Source organism: Macaca thibetana, chromosome 10 (assembly GCF_024542745.1).
Source record: "Macaca thibetana thibetana isolate TM-01 chromosome 10, ASM2454274v1, whole genome shotgun sequence".
Lineage (NCBI taxonomy): Eukaryota > Metazoa > Chordata > Mammalia > Primates > Cercopithecidae > Macaca > Macaca thibetana.
In genome coordinates, this window is record NC_065587.1 from 26791892 (window position 1) to 26812194 (window position 20303).

Sequence of the window (20303 nt, forward strand, 5' to 3'; positions counted from 1 at the left end):
GACATGGGAATAGATATGCAAAACACCCTGACTTCATCATTCCTCAAAGTACGCAAGTAAACAAAATCCCACTGTACTCCCTAATTTTGGACATGTATGACAAACTCAATTTTAAAACTATAAATGAACAATGGCAAAATTCACAGAGAACCCGGAAAATCCAAAGCACTTCCCAGAAATAGAAACTCACTTGAATACCTCACGCTCCCCGATGTCAAATTATATCGAAAAGCTATACTTACTAAGGCAGCAAGGCACTGGCATAAAAATAGAAACATATGCCATTGGACAATATCACGCAGCCAACAGGCAAACCTGAACGTACTTACAGTCAACAGATTTCTCAAAAGGCCAGGCGCAGGGGCTCATGCCTGTAATCCCAACATTTTGGGAGGCAACAGCAGGCAAACCACTTGATGTCAGGAGTATGGGATCAGCCTGGCCAACATGGTGAAACTCTGTCTCTAATAAAAATAGAAAAATTAGCAAGTGTGGTGGCATGTGCCTGTAATCCCAGCTACTCGGGGGCTGAGGCGGGAGAGTCGCTTGGATCCAGGAGGCGGAGGTTGCAGTGAGCCGAGATCACACCACTTCACTCTAGCCTGGGCAAAAGAGCAAAACTCCGTATCAAAACAAACAAAAAACCCAAACAAAATGGGAAACGGCTAGTCCGCTCTGTGAATGACTTTGAGAGAACTGGAAACCCACACACGAAACATGGAAACCTCCTTCACTTTATCTTTTATCCTTATGCAAGGTACGCAAGTACTGCAATGTCCCCAATGCACTCCTAATTCTGGACATGCAGTATGAACCAAACTTGTCATGAAATGTAACTATACACAGCTAAAAATTCACATGGAACTACCACAGACTCTGAACATGCAAAGCACCCCTAGGAAATGCAACCTCGTTTGGAGGCCTCACACTGCTCAATTTCAAATTACATGGAAAAGATCTACTCACCCAAAGACTATGGTAGAGGCCTAACAATGAAACCATGCGGACAAAACAGAACCTAAATGTACGTCTGTATGGAGTCAACACATATTTGTCAAAAGAATGCCTGGAAGACGCAATGAGGAGTGGATTTCTGTTCAATTAATGAATCTGAAAATACCAGATATCCACATGAAAAAGAATGAAATAGGACCTTTATGTTACACAATACACAAATATCAACTCAAAATAAATGAAAACCTAAACACAAGACCCAAAAGCATAAAACTCCTACAGGAAAACACAGAGTGAGTGGAAGTTCAGGGCAACTTAATCTATGCTCACAGGCTACAAAAAGAAAAAATAGGAAATATATGGAAAATATACTCAGAACCAATGAAATGCATCCAAATTGTGATTTTTCTTTCTGGCCTGACCCCAAATCACTGCTAACAAAAGGAAAACTCAACACATGAAAAAGAAAACTCAAGAACTACGGCATGGTAAAGGGAGCAATGAACCAATCAACAATGAGAAGGCATTCTTCATATAGGGAGGGCATGATGAGGAATCATTTATCTGAAAGAGATTGTTACACAGTATGCACGAGAAACTAATGCTACTAAGAGGCGAAACATGCAAAACCAAGTAATCCAGCCAAAGTTGGGCAATGAACCTCAAGAGACGTTTCTCAAAAGTCCCAGCTACTCGCCAAGCTGAGGTGGGAGAATCACCTGAGCCCCAGGAGGTCAAGGACGCAGTGAGCCCAGATCACGCCACTGCATTCCAGCTTGAGCAAGCAGAGCCAGACACAACCTCAAAAAAAAAAAAAAAAAAAAAAAAAAAAAAGGAAAAAAGAAAAGACAGAAACAAACTACACAGAGAAAGACAAACATCGCATTGTCTCACTCAGGAGGAATCTAAAGAACTTATTTCATAGAACTAGTAAGCATAACTGTTCTTACCACTGGTTGGGGTTCAAAGGTGGGGCACGGTCAGAGATTGGAAACAGGTATAAACTTACATATTCCATGACAGGAATGAAACCTGTAGTTCTATTCCACAGCAGCAGGGTGACCAGGTCTAACATTACTAGAGTGTACTTTTCAAGAAAGCTAGAAAAGAGGATTCTGAATGTCTTCACCTCAAAGGAATAATAACTCTATGAGGCAAGAGATACGCTAAATACCCCGATTTCATCACTGAACAATGTACGCATGGACCAAAGTGCCTCATTCTACCCTCTGGTAGTATACCTTTATCATAGGGTAAATTTTTGTAAAGAAATGTCAGGGAACAGGCTGAGCATGGTGGTTCACATCTGCAATCCCAGCACTTTCAGAGGCTGAGGCAGGCACATCACTTGAGGCCAGGAGTTTGAGACCAGCCTGGCCAACATGGGAAACCCCGTCTCTACTCAAAATACAAAAATTAGCTGGGCATGGCGGTGCTTGCCTGTAATCCTAGATACTAGGGAGGCTGAGGCAGGAGTATCACTTGAACCCAGGAGGCAGAGGTTGCAGTGAGCTAAGATTGTGCCACCGCACTCCAGTCTGGGCAACAGAGTGAGACATTATCCCAAAAAATAAAAAAATAAAATAAAAAGATGACATTCAAGTGATCAACTGACATGAAAAAAATACACAATGTCACTAATCATCAGTGCAATGCAACTCACTAACACCGTAAGATAACATCTCAGGTTGGTTACAGTGGGCATTTTTCCAAAGTCAAAACAACATGCTGGCGAGGCGGCAAAGGAAAGGGAACGCTGCTACACTCTTCGTCAACGTGAAAACTAGTTCACACCGTGGAAAGCAGTGTAGAGATTCTCAAAGAACTTAAAACAGAACTACCATCAGACCCAGCAATTCCACTACTTGGTATCTATCCAAAAGACAGTAAATCATGTCCTAAGCAGCGTGGATAGACCTGGGGATTATCATGTTTAGCAAATCAAGGCAAGAACAGAAAACCAAACACTGCACATTCTCACTTATGAGTTGGAGTTAAACAGTGAATACATTCGAACATAAAGATGCAAACAATACACACTGGGGACTATCAGATGAAAAAAGGAGGCAGAAAGGGGGTGTGGGCAGAAGAACCGCCTGATTGGCACTTTGCTCACTACCTGGGTGTTGGGGTCAGTGGCCACAAGCCTCAGTGTCATCAAATGTTCACATGTAACTAAACTGCAATTTAATGAAAATAGAAGTGTGTATATATATATTTAAAACAAGGTTTCCCCGGGCGCAGTGGCTCCCACCAGTACTCATGGCACTTTGGGAGGCTGATGCAGGCAAATCACTTGAGCCCAGGAGTTCAAGAGAAGTCTGGGCAACATGGCAAAACCCTACCTCTACAAAAAGCATAAAAAAATTAGTGGGGTATGGTGGTGCACACCTGTAAGGTATGGGACCTCCAAGTAGTCCCAGCTACTTGGGAGGCTGAGGAGGGAGGATCACTTGAGCCCGGGAGGTCAAGGCTGCAATGAGCCACGATCACAGCACTGCATTCCAGTCTGGGTGACAGAATGATAACCAATCTCAAAAAAATATTAGGATATATTATAAATGGATGGATGGATGGATAGATGGATAGATAGATAGATACATTGATGATAGATAAAACAGATAGAGAGATAGATAGATAGATAGATAGATAGATAGATAGATAGATAGATAGATAGATAGATAGATACGTGGATAGATAAAACAAAAGCTATAGTCACCCAAGCAATCTCTGAATAGCACAAATACAGAAAGACAACCGAATGGACAAAATGAGGGAGCCAAGTAATCAACCCAAAATTATATTTAGGGCACACATTTTTCAAAAGCATACCAAAAGCACAACAGTTGAGAAAACTGGGTACTCATGTGCACAAGATTGAACTAGCACCCCTATGTTGCCCAATACACAAAAATCTATGAAAAATAAATCAAACAGTTAAATTCAATCTTGAAAGCAAAACACTCCAAGAAGAAAACATGGGATAAGCATATATTTAGAGGAAACTTGACCCTGTGCACACAGGTTGCAAAAAGAAAAAAGAAAAAGGAAAAATTTGGGGGAAAATATGCACAGACAATAAAACGGCTTAACAATCTTTTTGGATGGGATGCTGAAATCACTGCCAACAAAGGCAAATATAAACATGAGAGACTAAATACGTAACAATAGAGCCTCTGCAGAGGGGAGAACAAATGAACCCAAAGAGAAGGCATCCTAGACCAGGCATGGTCGCTCACAAGGTCAGGAGTTCGAGACCAGCCTGGCCAACATGGTGAAACCCTGTCTCTAGTGACAATTCAAAAATTAGCCAGGCATGGTTGTGCACACCTGCAATCCCAGCTATTCAGGAGGCTAAGAGGCTAAGGCTGGAGAATTGCTTAAACCCCGGAGGCGGAGGTTGCAGTGAGCCAAGATCGCACCACTGCACTCCAGCCTGGGTGACAGAGCAAGACTCCACTGGAGTCCGGTTTGGGGGAAGGGGGCAGAGGAAAAAAAAAAAGAAGAAAAAAAAGAACAGCATCCTAAAGGTGAGAAGAAAAGTTTGGGGAAACATACAGCTGATAAGGCATTGTTTTCCAAAAGGCACAAGGTACTAACATTAGTAACCAGCAAAAAAACTAACCAAAAGAGAAACAAGTAACCAATCCAAGACTGGGCAAAGAAGCTGAATAGACTTTTCCACAAAGAAGATGTAAGACTGATTCTATCTTTACAAAAACGTGGTTAACATTACTAATCCTGCACAAAACGGAAATCAAAACCATATGCAGAAAGCATCTCACTTATTCATATGAATATGACAAATAAAAATACAAACACAAATGCTGGTGTCAATTTCCAGGGAAAAAGAAGTGTTTATGGGAGGGTCAATTGCTATATACACTCCGGAAAGCAGTTGCAGATTCCTCAAAAAACTGAAAGTACATAACCATATGATCTATTCATCCCACTACTTAGCTATACAGTCAAAGCAAACCAGGATATTGAACAGACATCTGCCTTTCCATGTCTATTACATCACTATTCACAACAGCTAGGATTTGATGGAATCTGCCTACCTGTTCACCCACAAATGAAGGAATAAAGAAAATGTAGTACATATATACAATAATATACTCTCTGGCCATAAAAAATAATGCAATTTTCATTTAGGGCAACACCAATGAACCCAGAAAACATTCTGTTAAATAAGCCAAGCACAGAAAGACAAACACTGCATGACCTCACTTACGTTGAATCCAAAAACTTAATACAAGAAGCAGAAAGTACAGGAGTGGTCTCCTGAGGCTGGGGAAAGAGGGGAGGATAGGAGGGATTGGTGATGGAAACAAAGTTACAGTTAGTTGGGAGGAATACATGCTAGTGTCCTGTTCCACAGCTGCGTGACTCTGGTCACAGTATTGTTTTGTATTTTTCAAAAAAAGCTAAAAGGGAACAATTTTGAGTGTTCTCATCACAGAGAAATAATACCCGTATGAGGGAATAGTTATGCTAAGTACCCTGATTTGATCATCACCCAAAATACACATCAATATGTCCCAGATGAGGCTGGCAAGGTGGCTCATGTGTGTAATCCCAGCACCTTGGGAGGTTGAGGTGGGCGGATCATCTGAGGCCAGAAGTTGGAGACCAGCCAGGCCAATGTGGCAAAACCCCATCTCTAACGAAAAAATAGAAAAATTAGCTGGGCATGGTGGCACACACTTGTGTGTGCTACTTGGGTGGCCGAGGCACAAAAATCACTTGAACCTGGGAGACAAAGGTTGCAGGAAGCCAAGATCATGCCGCTGCACTGCAGCCTGGGCAACAGAGCTGAACTCTATCTCAAAACAAAAACAGAAACAAAAACAAAAAAGTCCCAGAGAAGAAAAAAAAGTCCCAGTACACCCTCTGCTTATGTGCCTTATTATAGACAAAACATTTAACAAGTATAGGCCAGGCGCAGTGGCTCACGCCTGTAATCGTACCACTTTGGGAGGCTGAGACAGGCAAATCACGAGGTCAGGAGATCGAGACCATCCTGGCAAACATGGTGAAACCCTGTTTCTACTAAAAATACAAACATTAGCTGGGCATGGTGGCATGCACATGTAGTCTGAGCTACTTGGGAGGCTGAGGCAGGAGAATCACTTGAACCCGGGAGGCGGAGGTTGCAGCGGCCAAGATCATGACGCTGCACTCTTGCCTAGGCAACAGAGCGAGACTCCATCTCAAGAAAAAAAAAAAAAAAAAAAAAAGTGGGCAGGCGTGGTGGCTCACACCTGTAATTCCAGCACTTTGAGAGACCGAGGTGAGCGGATCTCCAGCTCAGGAGATTGAGACCATCCTGGCCAACATGATGACACTCCGCCTCTACTAAAATACAAAAAAAAAAAAAAAAAAAAAAAAAAAAAATTAACCGGGGGTGGTGGCACATGCCTGTAGTCCCAGCTAGTCCCAGCTATTTGGGAGGCTGAGGCAGGGGAATTGCTTGAACCCGGGAGGTGGAGGTTGCACTCCAGTCTGGTGACAGAGCGAGACTCCATCCAGGCTGGAGTGCAATGGTGCGATCTTGGTTCACTGCAACCTCTGATTCCCAAGTTCAAGCGATTCTCCTGCCTCAGCCTCCCAAGTAGCTGGGATTACAGGCATGCACCATCACGCCCAGGTAATTTTTTGTATTTTTAGTAAAGATAGGGTTTCTCCATGTTGGCCAGGCTGGTCTCGAACTCCTCACCTCAACTGATCCACCTGTCTCGGCTTCCCAAAGTGCTGGGATAACAGGGTCCTGTTGTAAGGTGCTCGACTTCCCACCCAGTGGAAGGCTTTAAGAGAGTAAACTCTTACTTACATTCAATAATAATATATTGTATACTTAAAAATAAGAGGATAGAGTTCATGTTATGTGTTTTCACCACAATAAAATAAATACTGTAAACTTTTTTACAGGAAAAAAATAAAGTAAAATAAAGAGACTGCTAGGCAGCACAGTGGCTCACAACTGTAATCCCAGCTACTTGGGAGGCTGAGGCAGGAGATCTCTTGAGGCCAGGAATTTGAGACCAGCCTGGGCAACAGAGCAAGACTTCGTCTCTAAAACCAAAAAAATGTTTTGAGAGAGAGAGAGATAGAAAGAGAGAGAGAGAGAGAGACACCAAGCTCTTAATCACCACGCTACTGACAGACCAAAGCCAAGGACCCCTCAACCTACAGCCCTAACCCTGGTATCTGACAGATGGGAGGCCAACACCAGGCTCTGGGCAGCTCAGTCTCCCCTGAGAAATAACTCACAGAGCACGGAGTACAGGGCAGAAGCTTACTTTTGTTGACAAAAATGACTCTTTCATAACAAAGTGGACCCCGCCCCCAGCTGGCTCCCAGAGCAGACTGGGGAAGAAGGGGCCTCATGCGCTGAGCCTGCCTCTTTCTCCCCATCCTTCCACCTACGTGTGATGGGCCAAACGTGACGACCCATCATTGATTCATTTAGCAAATACAGACTGAAAACCTGCTTTGTGCCAGGCACTGGGTAAGGTCCTAAGGAGTCAGGGTGAAATGCGCAGAGCCCCTGCTCTCAGAGACTTCCATTCACACAGCCACGCATTCACTCACTCAACAGTGAGCCCCTACTATCAACAAGGTCCTGAGAAAAACACAAAAGGACCCAAGCTACGTACGCAAATTCCTAGAATGTCAAAGCTAGAAGAGAGCAGGCTGGACACTAATCCACCCCTCCGTTTCACAGAAACTGACCCAGAAAGGTTAACGATTTGCCCATGTGTTAGCCGGAGGCTGTATTCCACACGAAAGCCTCCTTCTCCTGTGTGGTACTGTTGCCACCTCCTCTCCAGCGTTCCAGCGTGGCTCCGTGGCCCCTCTACTCCCACACTGCGGTTAAGTAAATCCTTGCTTCTGAGTGTCCAACTCATCCAGGCACCAGAGACCCCCTTCAATGTGGGCCTCCTGCAAGAGGATGGGCCCCAGCAAACCAGGGGCCTTCTCACCCACGGTGCTGTGGAGGCAGAGGTACACTGTGTGGCCACAGGTTCTACATACACAGCCCCTGAGCACATCAGGGAAAGAAAATGGCAAAGTAGGGCAGGAGGCAGGTGCTGAGAACCAGTCAGCTCCACCCACAAAGCACAGACCCAGATTCAAATCCCAACTCCATGACTTCCTCACTGAAGACCTTGAACGAGTTTCCTAAACTCTCCAGGTCTCCATTTTCTCATCTGTAAAATGCGGAGTAATGGCACCTGCTTCATGAGGCGGTTACAAAGCCTCAGGAAAACAGTGCAATGAAACCTTAACACACTATCAATGCTTAATAATGGTGAGGTCACACCCCCATCGTCAGAGCTGTATGCCTCAGGGACGCCTGGGGAGGCGTCAAGGACATCAGGTCCCTGGGGAGGGAGCCAAGGCAACTAGAGAGCATGGGCTGCAGTCCAGGAGTATCTGCTACGCGGCGGTGAATGCAGTGAGCTGCTGTAGAAGGAGAGATGCCTCACCCAGTAGAGGAGAGGGAGGATGCATCTTGGTGACTCAGGAGCCCCAACGGTGGGGACTTGGCTGCCTCATTAATTCACCCGAAATGCAAGGGCTTATTTCTGAACACTGAATTCTACTGGATCAATCTGTCTGTCCATCTTCATGTCAGTACCACACTGTCTTAATTACCATAGCTTTGCAATACTTTTCTTTTTTTTTTTTTTTTTTTGAGCCTGAGTCTCACTCTGTCACCCAGGCTGCAGTATAATAGCAACATCTCAGCTCACTGCAACCTCTACCTCCTGGGTTCAAGCGATTCTCCTACCTCAGCCTCCCAAGTAGCTGGGACTACAGGCATGCACCACCATGCCTGACTAATTTTTATATTTTTAGTAGAGTCAGGTTTTCACCACGTTGGCCAGGCTGGTCACAAACTCCTGACCTCAAATGATCTGCCTGCCTCAGCCTCCCAAATTGCTGGGATTATATGCATTAGCCACCATGGGTGGCCACAGTACATCTTGAAATCAGAAAAATGAGTCCACCAACTTTGTTCTTCTTTTTCAGGATTATCTTTGAACTTCTATGTGAATCTCAGGATCAGCTTATCAATGTCTGAGAAGAAGCTCGCTGGGATTTTGATGGCAATGGGTTTCCAGTTCCTGGTTCAACTGCTCCTGAGCTCCAGCTCTGCTTCCTCCCCTTGGGCTCCCTGGGGCACCCCGCTTTCTTTCCCACAAATTCCATCTTTTGCTTAACCAGATGACACTGGGTTTTTGTTTCTTGCCATCAAAGGAATTTTAAACAATAAAACTAGAAACACAGTGCTACACACTATCCCAAGCCATCATCCCAATAACGCCTTCCCAGATATCACCCTCCCAGATATCACCCAGAGACCCCACTGGGGTCCCAATCTCAGCACTGGCCCATGTCCCCAGCTTTTCACTCTACCCTGTAACTGGTACACTTCCAAGTTACAAATATTATATTTACAAGCAGACCCTCCCTCAATAAATGCTTGTGAGATTGAACTAGATGTCTCCAAACAGCACCAAAAGAACACTCTTATCACTCTACACATCTTAGTAACTCTGCTTCATGCCTGGTATAGCATGGTATAGCTTCATGCCTGGTATGCTTCATGCCTGGTATAGCTTCATGCCTGGTGTAGCATGGGTTGCAAAAATTCCTGTTGTAACCCACTTACTTTTTAAAAGATCAATTAGAGGGAGTCAACGACAGGCCCATCTTTGGAGTACACTCTGATGCACTTTCATGCATGACAGAGAAGTGGGGTGACAGTCACATCACACTTGGCACATCCACCACCTACACTGACCACATGTGAAAGCTGGCCATCGCTTGTGTTCTACAGAAAGGCAAAGGTGACAGATGCTCTCATCTGGGGCCTCCCAGTCTATGGAGATACCCAGGTAAATGCCCAGACATGAACATCTGGACCAAGGGTTCCCAGAGCCTGGAGAGACTCGGGCCCGGGCCCGGACATCTGAATGGCAGACTAGAGACGAGGGAAGGGGTGCATTTCAAGGTCTCCGCTGCTGCCACTCTGAGGCTGGTTTCTCCCACCTGGGGGTTTTGCTCCTTGACAGCCACAACCAGCACTGATTCAGACACCTGGCCAAGGAGTAGGACTGACCTGGCTGCCTCAGCAGGCAGGGGTGCAGAACCCACAGCAGCCTGGTCTTCTTTGATGCCACTGGTTCCAGGAATATTGGAGAAACCAGAAGGGTCCACTGCCCCACGCACCCTCACAGTGAGGGCTGGAAAGAGGGAAGGGACTCTCCCAGATGGCTTTTCATGGCACTTCGTGAGTCCTGGGCGGAGGTGAGAGCCATCCTAGGGCCTTTCCCACCCTTCTTCCTCTCCTTCCTTGGGGCCCAGTGACCTCGGGCAAGTTACCTAACCTCTCCAGGCCTCGGCTTTCTCTTCTATGATTTGGGGAGGCTGCTACCCACTCAAGAGGTCATCAGCGAACGGAAACACTCAGCACAGAACTCGAACGCCGCCAAGGCGGCTGCGATCATTACCGCCGAGGGCGCTTTCTGCCCCTGCTTCAGTACCGCTCAGCTTCCTGACGCCCCTGCTCAGACCCCTTGGTTCCTCTTCCATGTGCAGTGCACAGCGAGGGGACTGCAGGCGCTCTGGAAAGGATTGTCACTCAAGAGACAAGGGAAGCCGCCAGGCATGGTGGCTCACGCCTGTAATCCCAGCACTTTGGGAGGCCGAGGCAGGCAGATCACCTGAGGTCAGGAGTTGGAGACCAGCCTGGCCAACATAGCGAAATCCCTTCTTTACCAAAAATACAAAAATTAGCTGGGTGGGGTGGTGGGTGCCTGTAATCCCAGCTCCTGGGGAAGTTGAGACAGGAGAATCATTTGAACCCGGGAGGCAAAGGCTGCAGTGAACCAAGACAGTGACATTGCACTCAAGCCTGGGCCACAAGAGCAAAAGTCTCAGAGAAAAGAAAAAGAAAAGGGAAGCACTCTGTGAGGCAGGCCCAGCCCTCCTGGCCCCACCAAGCACAGCCCAGGTTCCTCCCACAGCTCCACTGACTCAGCAGCCAGGCAGCCAGTGGTGACAGGAGGATAAGCTGTGGGCACAGGAGAGTTAGGGCAGCACCTGCATCTGCGAGTCTCCAGTGGGCCAGCACGGACAGAACCACTTAGCTTTTCAGCCTCACAACCCCCTCTGAGAAGGTGCCCTATTATCCCATTTTACAGATAGGAACACTGAGCCTCAGGGAAGTGAAGGAATCCAACCAAATTAACCCCGCTTGATCAAGATTATTGGCCCCACTAATTCTGGAACCTACAGAAATACACAGTTCATCAGTGTCCATGTTACAGAAGGGAAAACTGAGGTGCTAAAGCAAAGTTCAGCTCATCATAGGGGAGAGAATAATGAAGAGGGAAAGAGCAAGTACCCAGGTCCCCCCAACACCTGGCTGGAAGGGCTCCTTCTCTCTGAGACTCGAAATGCTTCCCAGAGCCTGCTGTGGGTCACAGGTCACAAGGGCTGTAGGTGTTCCTGGGGGGCCGGCCTAGGGGTAAGTCCCAGCCAGAGTCCCAACCCTAGGAAATCCACCCAGTTTGATGAACTTTTTTTTTTCTTTTTTAGAGACAGAGTCTTGATCTGTCATCCAGGCTTAAGTGGCACGATCCCTGCTCACTGCAACCTCCAATTCCCAGGTTCAAGTGATTCTCCTACCTCAGCCTCCAGAGTAGCTGGGATTACAGGCACTCACCACCAGACCTGGCTAATTTTTGTATTTTTAGTAGAGACGGGGTTTCAACAGGTTGGCTAGGCTGGTCTCGAACTCCTGACCTCAAGTGATCTGCCCGCCTCAGCCTTCCAAAGTGCTGGGATTACAGGAGTGAGTCACGGTGCCCGGCCTCTATGGGCTTTTGAGGCAGGCAGAGCCAAGAAAGCTGGCTGGGCTCGGAGGCGGCGGCAGTTCAGGCTCCTGTCAGCAGCAGCCCCTCCACTGTGTTCCCCTGGGCAGGACAGGAGGAAGGGACAATGTAGTTTCCTCTGCTTGGGCAGCTCAGGCCTCACAGCCACCAGAGAGGGCTGAAGAAGAGACAAGCTCCTTTCCCAGGCTGGGGGATAAGGGAGTTACAGGAAGCTCAGAAAACAGATGTCTTGAGAGCAGCAGGCGCTAGGTGGTCTGACCCAGATCCTTCCCGCTCCAGACAGTACCCATCCGGCCCCAGTACTAATCCCCTGGAGCTCAGCTCTCATCTCAGCTCCACCTCTAAGTCACTGGGGGCAGGCCACCTACTCTTTTGAGGCTTCAGTCTACTATTCTTCCAAGGGGAGACTTAGATTGGTTTCTGTTTCCTTCATAAATCACATGAAGATAAAGGATGACGGAGAGGCCGGGGGTGGTGGCTCACATCTGAAATCCCAACATTTTCGGATGCCAAGGCAGGAGGATCACCTGAGGTCAGGAGTTCGAGACCAGCCTGGAAGACATGGAAACCCTGTCTTCCACTAAAAACTACAAAAATTAGCCTGGTGTGGTGGCAGGTGCCTGCAAATGCCAGTTACTCAGGAGGCTGAGGATGGAGAACAGCTTGAACCTGGGAGGCAGAGGTTGCAGTGAGCAGAGATCGTGCCACTGCACTCCAGCCTAGGCGACAGAGTGAGACTCTGTCTCAAAAAATAAAAAAATAATAAAACTTAAAAAAAAAAAAGAGAAAGGCTTGGACGCTGGGGGCTGTCTGAAGGCGCTTCTCACTAAAGGAGCTCACAGAGCCAACTCTTCGCCCACACCTATGCAGCTGGGTCACTCCAGCCCTCCCCTACTAAGGTAGGGCACCTGGCACCTCACAGGACAGGCCACAAGGCGGGCATTCACGCTCTATGCGGGCAAGCTTGGGTGGTGCGAGGATGAAAGGGAGCATCTTTCTTGGGCTTATATCTAGGATGACACAGCCATGTTGCCCTCTGGCAAAAGGGGTCGAGGGAAGGGGGAAATCCTCCTTGTTGAACAGATAAGCAACCAGCACCTGGTGTCAGAACACACGGATTCCAGCCCCAGTTCTGACATTAAGTGTAGCTGCGGGGAAACTGCTTAAACTTCCTCCATCTCAGGTTTTTCATCTGTGAAGAGAAACTTCAGGCAGGGCGCGGTGGCTCATGCCTGTAATCCCAGGACTCTGGGAGGCTGAGGCAGGCGGATCACGAGGTTGGGAGTTCAAAACCTGCCTGACCAACATGGCAAAATCCCGTCTCTACTAAAAATACAAAACTTAACTGGACATGGTGGTGGGCACCTCTAATCCCAGCTACTTGGGAGGCTGAGGCTGAAGAATTGCTTGAACCCAGGAGGTGGAGGTTGCAGTGAGCCGAGATCACACCATTGCACTGTCTAGCCTGGGTGACAAGAGCAAAACTCTGTCTCAAAAAAATAAAAATAAAAAAACCAGACACGGTGGCTCACGCCTGTAATCCCAGCATTTTGGGAAGCTGAGGCGGGTAGACTGCCTGAGGTCAGGAGTTTGAGACCAGCCTGGCTAACATGGTACAACCCGGTCTCTACTAAAAATGCAAAAATTAGCCAGGCGTGGTGGTGGGCGCCTGTAATCCCAGCTACTCAGGAGGCTGAGGCAGACGCAGGAGAATCGCTTCAACCCAGAAGGCAGAGGTTGCAGTGAGCTGAGACTGCACCACTTCACTCCAGCTTGGGCAATAGAGCAAGACTCGGTCTCCAAAAAAAAAAGTCTTACTTTTTATTTCTTTTCATTCTTACCATACCATGGTCTCCCTCCTGGCGAGTAACTGAAGCCTCAGAGAGGTTAAGAGACTTGTCCAAGATCACAGAGTTGGAAAGTGACAGCGGAATTCAAAACCAGAGCTTCCCTTTGAGCCCTTCTGCCATTCCTTCAGGGAAGGCTCACAGCAGAGCAGGCAATAAATGAGGGCTGCGGTAGATGGAAAATACTGCCAGGCTGGGCTCAAGCAAACCCCCAGATTTTTCCCAGGCCCCCTCCCAACGCCCTGCTCAGGAGCAGCCCCAACCTGGGCCACAAGGAGCAAACCCTGAGACTCCTCCTCGAGGCTAGCAAGCGAGGCAGGGGGCTGATGCCTCAGGCAGATAAACAGTGACTCAGGTGGAAGCAGGAGGCAGGGATGGGGAGAGGCGGACAGTTCACTCGGCTCAAACACAGCATGTTCAGGGTTCACTATCCTGATTTTCCCCGGATAAAGATGGAGGTCCTGGTGGGGTTCACCCCAGCCCCAGGCCCAGAGAAATTCTGCCCGAGACCCAGCCTCGTGGTTATCTCCATCAGCAACACTTGTCCCGGACCCCCTGAAGGGAGCAGGGCTGACCTGGAATGAGATAATAAACTGGGACAGAAAAGGCCTTTTCCATTCAAGTTCCCCTTCCTCTCCTCATTACAGGCCCCACCCTCAGCAGGGCTCTGCACAGTAAGATGCCTCCTGGATTACATGACAACAGGTGGGGATCTGGGGATAGATCCTGTCATTTGGGGACACCCAAGCTTCACCTGTGGCCAGGGGATCAGTGGGCAAAAGCGTAGCTCTTGCTAAAAGAATAAACTGCTGGCCAGGCGTGGAAGCTCACGCCTGTAATGCCAGCACTTTGGGAGGCCAACGCAGGCAATTACTTGAAGTCAGGAGTTTAAGACCAGCTTGGCCAATATGGCAAAACCCCGTCTCTACTAAAATACACAGATTAGCCAGGGGTGGTGGTGGGTGCCTGTAATCCCAGCTACTTGGGAGGCCGAGGTGGGAGAATCGCTTGAACTCAGGAGGCAGAGGTTGCGGTGAGCCAAGATCGCGCCATTGCACTCCAGCCTGGGTGACACAGTGAGACTCCATGGCTAAATAAAATAAAATAAAATGAAATAGCTTCCACCTGGCTCTCTTTCTGGGCATGCTTGTCCCTTAGCTCAGCCACCATGCTGGAGGAAGCCCAATCTAGCAGGTGGAGACAGCATATAGAGACGCCCATGTGCAGAGGAACGGACCCAAAGCCAACAGCCAGCAACAAACACCAGATGTGTGACAACTTAGCCTTCAGATGACTTCAGCCCCCAGACTTTGAACCACTCCAGACAATGCTGAGTGGAGAAGCGTTATTCCCACTGAGCCCTGCCCACGTTGCAGATTCATGGGCAAAATCAATGTCACCATTGTTTTAAGCCGTAGGCTTTTGGTGGTTTATTAAGCAGCATTAGATAACCAGAACACTAGCAGGGCCAGAATTTGAACCAAGCAAGCTGGCTCCAGAGCCTCAGCTCCTGCCACTCTGCAATGGTCCCTGCTGTATGATAGACAGTACAGAGGAGGAATTTCAACCTTAGCTCTGGAGTCAGACCTCTCTTCATTCATCAATTCATTTATTCATCAAATGTTTATCGTATCCCTACTGTGTTCCAAGCTGTTTGCTAGTCCTAAGAATATTTTAGTAAGCAAGACAGACAGATCCCTGCTCTAGGTGGGGAAGAGGCGGTTAGGAAGTAGAGGATAACAGAGGACTACCTTTATGCGGGGTATTCACAATTGAGTGATCTGATCCAAATGGGACCAGATGACTAGGGAATGCTATGTAAAAGGGGTGATGTGGGATGGCCTTTCTGAGAGGGAGAATGCCAAGATGACATGGACACGGCTTTGTGAAGAGTGGCGGGAACAGCAGAGGAACAGGTCTGGGTTCAGAACCTGGCTCCTTCACTTATTAGCTGTGTGACCTTGTAGAAGTAACCCAGTTTCTCTGAGCCTATAGGTCCTCATAAAATGTGAAAACTTCCTCATAAAATGGTGATGCTTTAACTTTTTATTTTTTTTTGAGAGGGAGTCTCGCTTTGTCACCCAGGCTGGAGTGCAACGCGATTTTCTCGGCTCACCGCAACCTCTGCTTTCTGGGTTCAAGCGATTCTCCTGCCTCAGCCTCCCGAGTAGCTGGGATTACAAGTGCATGTGACCATGCCCGGCTAATTTTTAGTATTTTTAGTAGAGATGAGGTTTCACCATGTTGGCCAGGCTGGTCTCGAACTCCTGACCTCACGTGATCTGCCCACCTCAGTCTCCCAAAGTGCTGCGATTACAGGCATGAACCACTATGTTTGGCCAGGGATGCTTTTCGAACCCATGTGATCGGACTACTATCCCCTGAAATGGGACTGTTCTGAGGAGCCAATGAGCTGATTACATGTACAAGTGTGTAGTCCAGGGCCTGGTGCGGGAAGAGTTCCATAAATACCAATGATTTTGGTGAGATTAATTATCCTAAGGCCAGGGTCCCCCAGTGGATGCACAGAGCCCCAGAGATCACTCTGCTCCCCATCAGAAACTGCCATCCAAGGCTACTGGGAAGAGAATAAGAACAGCTAAGTAAGGGAGACTTCTCACAGCTGCACTGGTGCCCAAGCCACTGAGAGCGGGTCAGATGGAGGCAGGCAGGAAAACACACTTCTCTGCAGCATGGTGACACACACGCCACTTCTGCCCACCCCCTGCAGCCATCCCTGACTCATCTCCTCAACCCTGAGCTTGAGCCCATCACCCTCAGCTCAGACTCGGGGGGATGGGGCTGGAGGCTGGATATGCCGTCCCTCTTCAGGCCCTGCCCAGAAGGCAGTGGGCACCCACACAGCCAGATGGGGAGAAGCAACTTCCTCAGGCAGAGGAAGGAACAGGGTAAGGAAGCCTGGAGAGAGGGCAGAACAGGGCATGGCAGAAGACACAAAAGAACCTCAGTGGAGGCAGGAAAAAGTATCACCTGCCATCCAGATGGGCACACTCTCAAGAACCCTGAAGAGCACTCAGTAGGTGGCTGGCACACATATCCAGAGAAAAGTACCCATGAACAAGCTAGAGCACCCAACAGTGCACACACACAGACGTGCTCAGGAGAACCACACGTAGCCACCCAGAGACATCCAGACACAGCAATCCAACAAGAAGCTACCCGGGGCCATGCACGCATGCCACACACAGATGTGTACACATGCACAGGCACACCTCAACGTTCCCAGCTGCCTGTCACTCCCTGTCTCTCCTCTTGCTCTTGCTCACCGCCAGCCATCTGATCGGCAGGGCCCTGATTGTGCCAAGGTCCTCCCAGGTGCCCACTCCTGCTCCCATCTGCTGATCCAGGCCTGGGAGAGGCCAGCCAGCAGCCCCAGCATGGTCCAAGGAGGAGACCAGTAATCATGGATCTGAACCAGGGAAACGAGTGGAAACAAGCTGGCCTTGAGAGCAAGCCACAAGTCCAGAACCAGAGTGTGGGCAGGGCCAGGGGCTCAGCACAACCTTGTCTAGGGCCAATTTCCCCAAAGCAGAATCCTTGCTTTGGCATCACACCTGCCTTGGGTGACCTTGTGTCTGCTTCGGATTGTGAGCAGGTGGACAGGAATGCCCTTATAACCATCTGGAAGCCCTGAAGGGTTGCAACAAATAGAAAAGCAAAAACACAAAACATACCCAGAAAAGTGCAGCATGTCAGGGTGAGATCAGCCAAGAGGCAGAACTTCCTACTGGACAGGCACCAAAGCACTGAAAGAGACTGTAGTGAACCGAGATCACATCACTGCATTCCAGCACAGGCGACAGAGTGAGACCCCGTCTAAAAAAAAGAAAAAAAAATACCGTGTCAACAATTAAAACACCCAGCTAAGGAAACCAAGGCTCAGAGAAGTCAGGTAATTTGCCTGAGGTCATGCAGTGTTAGACACCTCAGTGTGCTGTTCAAGCCCTCCCGGCCCCACCTCTCACGCCAACCATTTCTGCAATGACCGGATCCCTGCAGGCTCCAACCAGCATCTTACTGGTACAACGGGAGAGTGCTTCATGTCAGGCCATCCTGGGCCTTCTTGGAAGCTGCAGTGTGGAGAGCACACAAGAAACCACTAGAGCCCCACCCATGTGCAATCTGGAAGTACACACGGGAGTCAAAGTCCACGGAGCCAGACTTGTTGGCGGGGACCAGGCTAACGGATAAACGCTTTTCTGTTTCTCTTCCCAACAGAGCAGTTATCAATCTCTAAGGCTCCTAGAGAGACCGCCCAGGAGAGTGGTGAGAATAATCACATAGTTGCTTTCCCTTCCTCTCCTTCAAATCCCCTGTCCTGGCCCTTGTTTCCTGAGATCACTTCCTAAATAAGCCACGGCCTGCAAGCCTTTCTCTCAGGCTCCCATGGAGGGGAATGCAGGTGGAGGCAGACCAGCAGGTGCTGGAGCTGGGACTCACACCCAGGTCTGAGTGACAGCAGAGCCTACATGCTTAACCACTATGCGACCCTGTCACCACCCCCAACCATGCCAAGGTCCCTTTCCCTCAAGGCTCATCATTCTGAGCCATGGTGGCTCAGCCAAAGTTGATCAGACAGGGTCATGGGAAAGAGGGTGAGAAGGGCTGCAAGCATGCCTCCAGCAGCAGGGTCCTCTTCTCTGGGACTGAGACCACCTCCCACCAATCGCCTTCTCTGGGACTGAGACCACCTCCCACCAATCGCCTCAACATGCTGAGCTGAGCAGTCCCACTTAGACCTGCCCGACACTACCCGAGCTTAGCATCTGTCTCTGCTCAGAAACATCAACCACAGGGGTCAAGAGTGGCTGCTGTAGCTCTTCAGCTCCAGTCCCCCACCCCACCCCACCCCACTGTGGCAACCCCCTGGTCCCATCCCTCTCCAACTCCTCAACATCTGGAAAGGGAAGAGGGACCTGAGGCACCTTCTGGAAGCCTGAACAGCCAGACCCAACAGACGCCCACTCCACCTCACCACTGGACTCAGAAAACCCAGCACCACAGCTTGGAGGTGAGCACAGAGCCTCCCCCAACTCCTGCCCAAGTCGAGAAGATGTGTCGGGACTTCCCTCTGAAAAATCACTGCCCAAGACCTCACAGGCCCTGAGTCACTCCTGGCCTCCCAGCCTCAGACAGCTCTGCCAGCTGTTTACTCCCCACCTCGCCGCAGGAAGAATGGGGAGGGCAGTGTACCATGGGAAACTGGGGCCTATGGGGCTTGAAGGACATCCCCGGGGTCTCAACGCATGCAAAGAACCCCAGAGCCCTGGCAACTGGTTCAGGACAACTCTTATTCCCTACGGAGGCTTCTCTGATGAGAGCCACTCAACAGGGGCACATCCCAGCAAACCCCGATGGCATATCAAGTGCCCTTCAGGTTTGTTAACAAGGATGTAGGGAGAATCACAGAAAGAAATGAGGGGAAAGAAGGGTGCCCCTCAGCCAGCTCCCAGGTCCAGATGCACAGTACCTGGAGCTGGCAAAGCCAGAGAACAGTCTGCAGGGACTCCTGAGGTCTCCTGAACACTCGCCTGTCCTGGACTGGCACCCCCATATCCATCCAACCCTTTGGAAAGGAGCATCAGGCTGGAAGCGGGTCCCACTCCCAAAGATCCCTCAAAGTCTCTCAGTCAGCACTCCACCACCCTACCTCCTCTCCCTGCAACAAGCACAAGCTGGAGTGAAGAGTGGATGGGGTTTCAGCCCTTTCGGGAAAAACTGCAAACCTGGCCTAGCTACGGGATCCACTGGGGCTCCTGGCTGTTTTCCTTCCACCGCCACCTGTAAACAGCCCATCATCTCTGACTTCCATCCCTGACAGCTTCCCTCACCAGAGTCTGACAGGGGCTGAACAACTCACACAGGCACATACACCCTATGGGTGGAAGTGGGTGCAGTGCCTACCCGCGGGGGTTTCTGAGGATGGTCACTCCACCTGCCTAGCACAACCCATGATGCCGTATGGCTCTGCGGGATCGCAGCACCGGCTCATACCATCCATACCTATTGGTGTCTGTCTGCAAATACACACGCATTCACACTCCACACACGGCCCGACTCTCCTTCAGTCACACCAGGAAGCACGTCTGGATCCCGGCTGGCTGCAGAATCCCAGCCCCGTGGCTGACCTTCTGTGGCATGGTGCGCAGCTGCCTCCCAGCGTAGGCACCGCAGTGCCCGCGGTCTGCCCTCCAGCGAGCGGCAGGTGACTCCTCTTCCAGGCTCGGAGCAACTGGTCGGGCAAAGCCAGAAAATCCTAGAAAAAGATCCAAAGAGTAGCAGCGTTAGAGCCTCTTCTTGTCATGCTGGTCAATGGCTGGCAGGGGCCGGTTTCAGCGAAAGCTCTCACACCTAGACTCTTCTTTTGGCCCAAGTTGGCCAGGAACTGGGGACAGGGGTGGAGCCTGAAGACACCACAGTTACTGAGCTTCCCACTCCACAGAAACCTCTTGGCCCACCCTGGCTGCGCTCCTCGGAAAGCAGGAGCAGCAGAAACTCAACCCCAGCCAGCCCGCCCCACCCATGTGTCGGTTCCTGTCCCTGATGCCTCCATCCATAGGGCTCTGTAGCC

General features: G+C 49.4%; 1 long non-coding RNA gene across 1 annotated transcript; it reads right to left on the minus strand.

Moving 5' to 3' along the window:
* Positions 1-500: 500 nt before the first annotated feature.
* On the minus strand, positions 501-19982 carry LOC126929572 (uncharacterized). The gene is made up of 3 exons (XR_007717230.1): positions 19861-19982; positions 17407-17548; positions 501-602 (listed from the first exon to the last, which is right to left on the minus strand). It is a non-coding gene; the product is annotated as an uncharacterized LOC126929572 (long non-coding RNA).
* Between the last annotated feature and the right edge of the window lie 321 nt (positions 19983-20303).